The sequence below is a fragment of the Trichoplusia ni genome, chromosome 8 (assembly GCF_003590095.1).
Source record: "Trichoplusia ni isolate ovarian cell line Hi5 chromosome 8, tn1, whole genome shotgun sequence".
Taxonomy (NCBI): domain Eukaryota; kingdom Metazoa; phylum Arthropoda; class Insecta; order Lepidoptera; family Noctuidae; genus Trichoplusia; species Trichoplusia ni.
Window position 1 is genome coordinate 8,411,644 of NC_039485.1, and position 9,096 is coordinate 8,420,739.

Consider the following 9,096-nt stretch of genomic DNA (forward strand, 5'->3'; position numbering starts at 1 on the left):
TAGGTATTTAAATTTGTATCTGTGTTGCAAATCAAACACTACAGTGTAATTTACATGTGTACATGTACCTACTGTTTTTCCAGTTAGTTTAATTATAATTTATTAGTCATGTAAGTTAGTACATAGAATTATGATGCATATTTTATTATTCTCTTTAGAAACAGCTGCACGACTTTTCCTTAACGCATAAATAAAATTGTAAACTTGTCAAGTTATTAGCATTAACAATACAATACGTACCGTAGCATTATATTTGATTACTTGCTTTTATTGAATTTGAGAAAATTAAAAAAGGAATTTAAATTGTTTACTGAGAATGATACACCGGCTAGTGACCACTTTTTAAATCGTCATCTGTTTTTCAGTGCGGTATCTTAGTATCAGTGCAAATATCTAAATAAATCTCCTAAACTCTGAATTTACTTTTTATGTATACCGAATAGAATATGCTTTAAGTGAAGAGCTTAAAAAACCTCTTCCAGCGCACAGTAGTCTAAACATCCGTGTGTTAAACTCCAGTCGAGATTTGCCTTCAAGTTATATCTCTGAAATGGAGTGTTTGTAACCATTAATTTTTATATCCAACCGCATCCTTTGATCTCTCACGATAAGTAAATTACTTTGTAAGAAAATTATGAAACAGATAAAAAATGTGGCTGTATTAAAAACTTAACACTTCTAATTTACGAAGCAATGTGAATGGTAATACGTTGTTATATTTTTTAATGTTTCCTAGGGATAAAATATTTGATGGTACTCTCTGATTATATTTTAATTTCTTTAATTCGAGTACAGTGTTATAATGAAGTGATAAATATTAATTTGTGTACAGTTATGTGTTATTCACCTGTTTCTATTGTATTTTAAGTAAGCCTGTGTTAGTTTTATGGGTAGTTGATTACCCTAGCTTTTTTACCATACGTACTTTATGGTAATTGTATCTTATCGGTTGTTATCTGCAGCGGTATTCACATTAAGGCACTGTTAATTTATAATTATTGTAATGTGTGAAGGAGGGGATAAAAAATAATTCGTCAGTAGTCAAGTTTTTTCTTCGTCCAAAAAAGTGACTATAGTTCTTTAAACAATGCATTTTATTTAAAGAAATGTGTGTCAGAAGTAATGTTGGCACAAAACAGATATCAGTCACTCTGCAGTTGTAAAAATCATCGTCAATTTAAATAACGATTAAACCGCAGTAAAAATTAAATAATGAGACGCTTAATAATGAGGTCGTAATTATTTTCAATACTTTTTAAGCTGCCAATTATGTGCGTTACGATGTTTTGAAGAAAGAAGTATTAAATACAGTGCTTTTTTTTCTTCTCTTAAATTTACACGGTGTCTTGAGCATTGCTTTCGGTTCGGCGTAGTCCCATAAAAAATACTTTCGACAATTACAACCGTGTACATACGTAATGAGGAAACAGTTAAATAATAAACTGAACAGAAATAGAAGAAGAAATTTTAAATTCGATGCTAAACGACCGATATATAAATGAATAATGAAATTAAAAATCGTGGATTTTTTATTTAAAAAGAAAATTCTTGCATGTATTATTTTTAAAGCGAATTTGGAAATCTATTAATTTAGTATAGCGTAATATATATTTGTGTATGCATATTATGATCCACAGTTGCAGAAAATTATTGCAGAAGCAGCAAAAAATTTACGGCTCAATGAACATAACACATACAACTCTAATTCCAAACATTATTTTTACGTACCAGCAAAATTTATTTGGAGGGTAGTATTTGTGGGAGCAGTCAGCCAGGGCAACTGGAAGGGAAATGGCAAACAGAGGAAACGGATCTGGGGAAACTTTCCCGCGCAACCGAGAGAGGGGTACCGGCATCCTGTTTAGATGGGGTAACTGTGCGCTTTGGGGTAGCTCGGATAGTCTTATTAATTGCCTTTGTAGCCTAGAAGTGATTTTGGGCGTAAAGAGTATTGTTATAGTATCGTTTACGTTACTTTTACAAGTATGGCTGGGAGATGGTTTAATCAAATTTATTGCAATGCTTTTTAGGGTTCTGTAAAAACGATAAAAACGATAGCCCGATAGCTGTGTGTAGGCCTGTCCATCTATCTGTCCGTTGAAATTACAAAAAATACTAAAATAAAGTTTCTAAATCAGAATTATTGTTTTTTATACTTGTTATATCCACTCTCAAAATCTCTACATAGCCTTAAACTTAAAACGAAAAACACATTAAAACAACGCAAATTAAAAAACACCTTTTCTATTTTCTTCAAAGAAAAGTCCATTAACGTTTGGGGTCAACCGAAACAATGTCCACCCTACGTCCTGGTATATTTATATGCATTAAACCGCTTTATAGCTACAAGATAAGCATAAATCTCGGTAGGCGGACCGACGTATCTACATCCCACTTTATTGTACGTACAATTTATATATGAAAGAACTCTCTGAGTAAACGTAAAGAGATAAATTTGATACACTTTGTTTTGTTCGTTTGTTGTCGTATGCGGTAGGTAGAAGTACCTATACATGTACCAATATAGATCTGTGTATTATTTGTTTAAAGCATGAAGTTTGGTGCAAAAAGTTTTACTATGGCAGTGAAAAGCAGACGCCGTTATACGTTTTGTAGTGCGTTGTCTCGTTTCCTCAAATAAAATTAAATACTGTAGATGAGACGATCGTTTAACCAGAACTATGGTGTAACGTTTTGAAGATTGGCTAGACAATACACATGTTTTGTAGAGTCCAATGACATTGACCGGGCACTAATCCAAATTGTTGGCTAATAATAATTAGATCATTTTAAAATAATGAGAATAGTGTTATTATTGCGTCTAATTCCGTCCTTTGCATTTAAATAATATTACTGCATGAATGATATTATTTTTTGTGTATTTATTTAGGATAGGTCTTTGTCAATAAGTACTTAACATCATCATACAATCAAGCACAATCATTTTAACCCCTCTTTTGCTTGTCAAAACTTTACTGAACCATTTTTTACCGTTGTTTGACCACTATTTATTTGAACATAAAGCTGCAAAGGTTTCAAACCTCCTTGAATAAGAGTCCTACAATCAAATGTGTTAATACTCGCACTGTGGTAAAGGTGTTTATTATGTAAAGGTTGCAGAGGTTACACTGTAGGTAGTAACTAGTAACACAGCGTGATCTCAACAACCTTTGGACGGTTTGTATTAAGTCGTTTTGCGGAGATAATTGCAAAACAAATAGATATGTGATGGGTATTAATGTGTTCATTTAAGATGGTATTGTTGTTTGGTATTGTAGATGTGAACAGTTTCTTGAATTTTATTTATAACTAGCTGACCCAGCAAACGTTGTTTTGCCGAATATTTCTTTTTTTCTAGTTTTAGATATATAATTTTAATGCTACATTATAAAAAAAAAAATCGTCCAAATTTTTTTTTTGTGTAAGCAACTCTTAACTCTTAGGCTTATGAAAAGTAGATGTTGTTCTATTCTCAGTCCTTGTACGTGTATGTGTACAAAATTTTATAATCCGTTTCGGAGGAGTACGGTAACTAACATCGTGACACGGGAATTATATATTAGATAGAACTATATTAGGCGCTGTGAAATGCATTATTTATTTAAAAGAACGTTTTAAAGTACGCGTATTTTACATACAGGAAGTGACTTATTATTACAATTTAATTGAAGAATCAGTTTCTATCACCTTTAATAAATTTTATAATTAGGAGTCTAAACTAGAGTGCAAATCAAGCAAAGCTATTCTAACTTGACATAAAAGGTGTCAAGGGTGAGAGTATACATTTCTTTCTGACGCAGATTTTCTTAAGTTATAATATAATAAAAATGTTTATTCACAACACAAAGCATGAAACTCATATGGCTTTCCTTAAATCTTCGCAAGCTGCAGACAAGCATATGAAAAGCTAGAAAGAATGCAATAATGCAGAATTTTTCTCGCCATTCTTAATATTGCTTTGAAAAATATGATAAATAATGTCTTGAAATTTCTTACAGTGCGTCATGCATTAGAAGTCGTAAATATTTCTAACGCTTAAGAACATTTTCATAACTTTAAACAAATAAAGGCGAATGTAATAAAGAAAATAGATTTATTCTCAAGCTTGATCCCCAAAAAACACTTTCGAAAATATTTCCATATAAAAAATTACGTTCTACCGTTCGACCCTGAATATTTTTTATCCCTCCACCGCGGTATAAGTACAGAAACCAGTGAAATTAATATAACAAGCTCTAAAACCTATAAAACACATGCTTGCCGGGATGTTTTAAACATTTATTGAAGATATAAGGAAAGCAATTTTGATGGTGGAATGGTACAACTGGAACGTTTTGGTACATTACTTTTCGAGTACGGGTGGATAGATGCTCTATTTGGTTTCTTGAGAATATGGCGTGGTGCGTTTAAGATGTAGGATCCAACCCAAAAACATTTTTAAAAGTTTACACAATAATTATTTCTCTGGTGTGTGATCTGTTTTATATGTGATACATAATTGTAATTTGATTTTTATAAAGCATAATCATTTACTACATTTGTTTTAATCAAATTTTATCTGACCGTACCTAAACAAGCAATCGTTTGTTCATCCAAAAATATATATAAGTTTCAAATAGTTATTTTCTATAACTATTTTAAGTAGAGCATCTATCGTGTCGTACCGTCTCTTCTCATAGCAACACGCTCTCCTAAAGGGAGGCTGAAGTAAAATATGAATTCAGCGCGTCTCGGCTGTTTCGTACACACGCGACTTGTTTATCCTTTTAAGGGAGACTTCTCATTTCACACAACTGCTATGATTGCTATATAATCGCCAGTATACCTTGACCTACTCCACCCCGAGCGGATTCCCCTATTCCAAAGAAGAATGTATAAAGTAAAAGAAAGCAATGGGTCGCATAAAAATGGTCGCAACGTTAGGCGTTTTCGTAATGGCGCCGCGCGAATGAAAGCAGATTTTCGGCAACTGATTATGAGTCCTAATACGTTTTGTTATGTTTACCAGTTTGTTTATGCCGTGTTTATGTAGTTTGTTGTTTGATTGTAGTAGAAATAGATGAATAATATCACCGCTCATCTTGCTACTAGAGTTTTGCACGTCTTTGAGGAAACACAAAGTTGATTTCTTTTGAACAATTTTCGTCATGGATATTTTCACGCAATGAGGAAACAAAGAAATACTTTCAGATGTGTTTCAAATTAAATATTCTTATAATGCTGCGATTGGTTAAATATAGGTCACATTAAAAAAATTTAAAATAGAACAGACATAAAAGAAAATCATTTCACTTCATTCTCATTTTTGAGAATCGAAATGAATTTACCGCAATAAACATCGTTACGTTTTGTTTCCAATATTTAAATAGGGTTTTAACTTTTTAGCGTCAAGACTTGTAGATCACATCACCAAACTGAATATATTTGAAAACCTTCCATGATACAAGTATTATGAGTCGTATTGAATTCCTTAGTACTTAAAGCGTGAGAGAAAAAAACACTTTATAAATGGAACGTCATTGTTAAACTGTCAAAAGTAAATTAAAAAGGTAGATCATAACAAGCGACGGTCGGTTCTTACTTTATGCGTGTGTCCGCATGTTTTGGCATCGTATCAAATTATTTTTGGCTCGCGAAGCACTTCATGAATGCAGTTGCTATTGCCATGCGGTATATATTACGATTATTAACATCGTTGTAAATATATCCTCATTGTTTTAGTATTTTTCGACGCCTAAAATGTTTTTTTAATTTATATTAATTTGGGTTAGGTGTGTCACTGAGTAATCGCCTTTTCATTCTAATAATGTTTAGTCATAAATCGTAAAAATAATTAGATATCGGTCTTCATGAAAATAAATATTTACGTGATCAATTTCTAAATCGCATTTTCTCTGTTTCAGGTCCTGCACCAAGACTACAGCCTAAATAGAACAAAATAAAGAAGATAATATCATATATACTGCAAATACTGGAAAGAACTTTAAACTACAGAACCAATCGATTCAAAATAAACCAAAAAAAAAAACAAAGAAATAACACCAACAAAATTGAAAACAAGCCATTGTTATGTTATACGGAGGTTCTACGAGAAAAAGGCAATCTACATGGAGGGTTCGTACCGGACGGCTCGAGATGAGGAAATAAGAATTCATCCTTTCTCGCCCCGGGAGAGGAGGCCGGGGGGTGGGGCAAGACGGACGACGCCATTCCAAAAACCCATTATACGAGCTCCAGAGCTGTTTTCTATCTCGGAAAGGAACCCAACCCCCCGCGACCCCACTCAACCTACCTCGCCCCATCTTCAGGGATCCTCAACTTTGTTTATGAAAATTACCCATTAAAGTGGCTATGAAAGTAACGCTTTTGCCACTCCCGAAATTAATAAGGAAATTGATATAGATTATTTTTAGGTCGCATTTGGTTCTTGTATTCGACGATCGATACGGTCGTTGCGTTTTGTATAAAATATTTTAAATAGTGTTCTTTGTTCTATTTCTTTTATGTTGAAGTGCGAATTCAGGGCACAAAGAATTGGAAATATAGTGATATACACCCTCTTTTTTGAGCCAATACATTCTTGGTGACGTAATGGGTGATGAGAAAGACTATAAAGGGGTTGTTACTACAAGTCCTTATACACTATTATATTCATTTTAAATGTCATACTAAAGTACCATGTGAGTCTAAAGTTCTATGGAACTTCTAGTCGTTGTTAATGGTTATTTGTTAGCAGGAAAAATAGTACTAGTAGAAAATAGTAACTAGATTATTAATATAATGTAAGTAAAGTTTTCTTAGAAGAAATGCTAAAATTTTCAGATTAATAAAAAGCTTAAACTAATTTCCCCAACCTCTTTAAATTAAAAATGAGATCACCAAGGAGACTTATGCTTTTTACTCTCACCCTAGATTTATAACGCCATTAGAAATTAAATAAAAAAACAAAATTATTACACTTGAACCAAAATTTAAATACACATTACTGTTCTCCCCTCTTTATTGGGAAGTCTACTGCTTTCTTCAGACATTTGAATGTTCCATCTTTATCTTGCATTCGAGTGAATTAGATGTTAGAAAGAGATGTATAATAAGCCCGCTTGCGACTCGTAGCTCGATATAAAGAAAGATTATCCGAAGCCCCTAAGGAAGTTTGAAATTGCTATTGTAGCGAAAAGGATTATATGTTAGTGCTACGCCGTAGCGGGTCTACGTCGCTGCGGGGGCCGGATTCAGGAGATTGCGTGCCGAAGTTTTATGTATACGTATTGGTTTCATTTATATTACCCTCTATGATGTGTATAGTTGATAGTATATTGTGTACTTTCTGATTTCGCAATGATGTAATTATAAGTTTATTAAAGACTACTTTAGGTATATTTTGTGTTCTTGCATAGTATGTCCAATAAAATTAATAAAGATATAAATTATAGAACAATATTCTATAAATATCAAAATTATATCCTAAAATACTTTTATCACCATCATTCCACATTAAAACACCATGAATTTTATCACTGTATACTCATATAATTAAAATAATCCATTTGCAATTTTAAACGTTAAATAAACAACGTGATATCTACAAAGCTGGCAGCAGCGTCGGAGCGGATTAATCCGGTTTAAATCCGGGTAAATACGCCGGGATCCGGTTACCGGGCGTGGCGCCGCCGATACGCTCCCGGCCGAGCCGGGCGGTGTTAATCCCTGTTTTAAATTCTGATAAAAGCCGCACCTGTTATTCGTAGGCATTTTAATGTAGGCATTGTTGGACTTAGCGCGATGAATTTGTATGAATTGACAAAGTTTTGGGCTTATGGCTGTGTGACTTTTAAGCTTTTTTAGATAAAAATAATATTACATAAGAAATTTAACAGCTAAAATCACATGTGAAAATGTAGTAGATAAAAAATTAAAAAAAGAAATGGAAAGACGCTGCAGTTAAACTTATTTTGCTTCCGCATTCCTAAATAAGAAACTTCAGAGTACCTAATGATTAAAGTATTTTTGAGTCGAAACAGGCAAAAACGACGGTAAGAAATTCCTCTGCATCCGAAAACAAAAAATATTCAAGACCTCCCATTGTCCACCAACTTCACTTAGCTACTAAGCACTTACGCAACCGATACATGACTTATATAGTTGCTAAGCGACCGGCCTAAATTATCAGAGTGTTATAACATTATAAATTCAGATATCTCGAGCCATCACCATTACGAATTCGAAACGGGAGGGTCGCGCTTACGCATAATCCGGTGAGCATAACGGGATCGAAAATGATACATAAATTGTTCAGACGGACTATACAGACGATTAAACCCATTAACATGGTACACGGGTCACGGGGACCTAGGGGCGTCCAATCAACAACCCTTTCACGCTGCCGCCAATGTAGATAGACCTCATGTTTGTTTTTACTAACTACCGAAATTGTTGTGTTCGTATTTTAGAGTTACATTTTTTTGTTCGTTTCATTGATGAGTTTTTGTTTGTATTTTAGAAATTGAATAGAAAAAGTGAATGATATTTGTAGCTTGTTATTGTGTTTCAAAAAGTCATGTTATAACTTTATAATCTGATGCTCATTTGTAATGCCTGTATTGAAAGATGTGTAACAATATTATCAGAAACGAAATGTATTTTTTTGTGTCTTTTTAATAAATTCTTTTCACATTCCATCTCATTTTTTCTCGAGCTCACCTAATACGAAATAGAAAGTCCATCCTCATAGGAGCGATCGTTAAAAAGCTCGCGGCTCCCAATAAAGCGGTCGTCGTGTATCAGGATTCATGATAGGGCGCTCCCATACGCCCCCACTCTCAGATATACGGTAACGAGCGCACCACAATACCATACGCAATAAATACGCGTACGCGTACATACGCCGACACACGCGCGCACACTTACACACGCGCACACTTATACACGCGCTACGTACGAGCGGCCCGCGTACAACCGGCATTCCTATTGTTTATGCTGTATTAAATTGTTTCAATGTTGCCCAGTTATTGCCGAAAACGTATTTCGGTACGTATTGCAAGTCGTGGGCGTGAGTTGTTGAGCTGTTACGTTGTTATTGTTGTTAGTTTTGGGATA

The 9,096-nt window shown here is 33.8% G+C and overlaps 1 long non-coding RNA gene across 1 annotated transcript in view; it reads left to right on the forward strand.

Moving 5' to 3' along the window:
• Positions 1 to 8,676, forward strand: part of LOC113496473 — an 89,416-nt gene extending 80,740 nt beyond the window's left edge. The window contains exon 2 of the long non-coding RNA XR_003400818.1: positions 5,904 to 8,676. This is a non-coding gene — a long non-coding RNA (uncharacterized LOC113496473). The remainder of the gene's footprint in view (positions 1 to 5,903) is intronic.
• Positions 8,677 to 9,096: the final 420 nt, after the last annotated feature.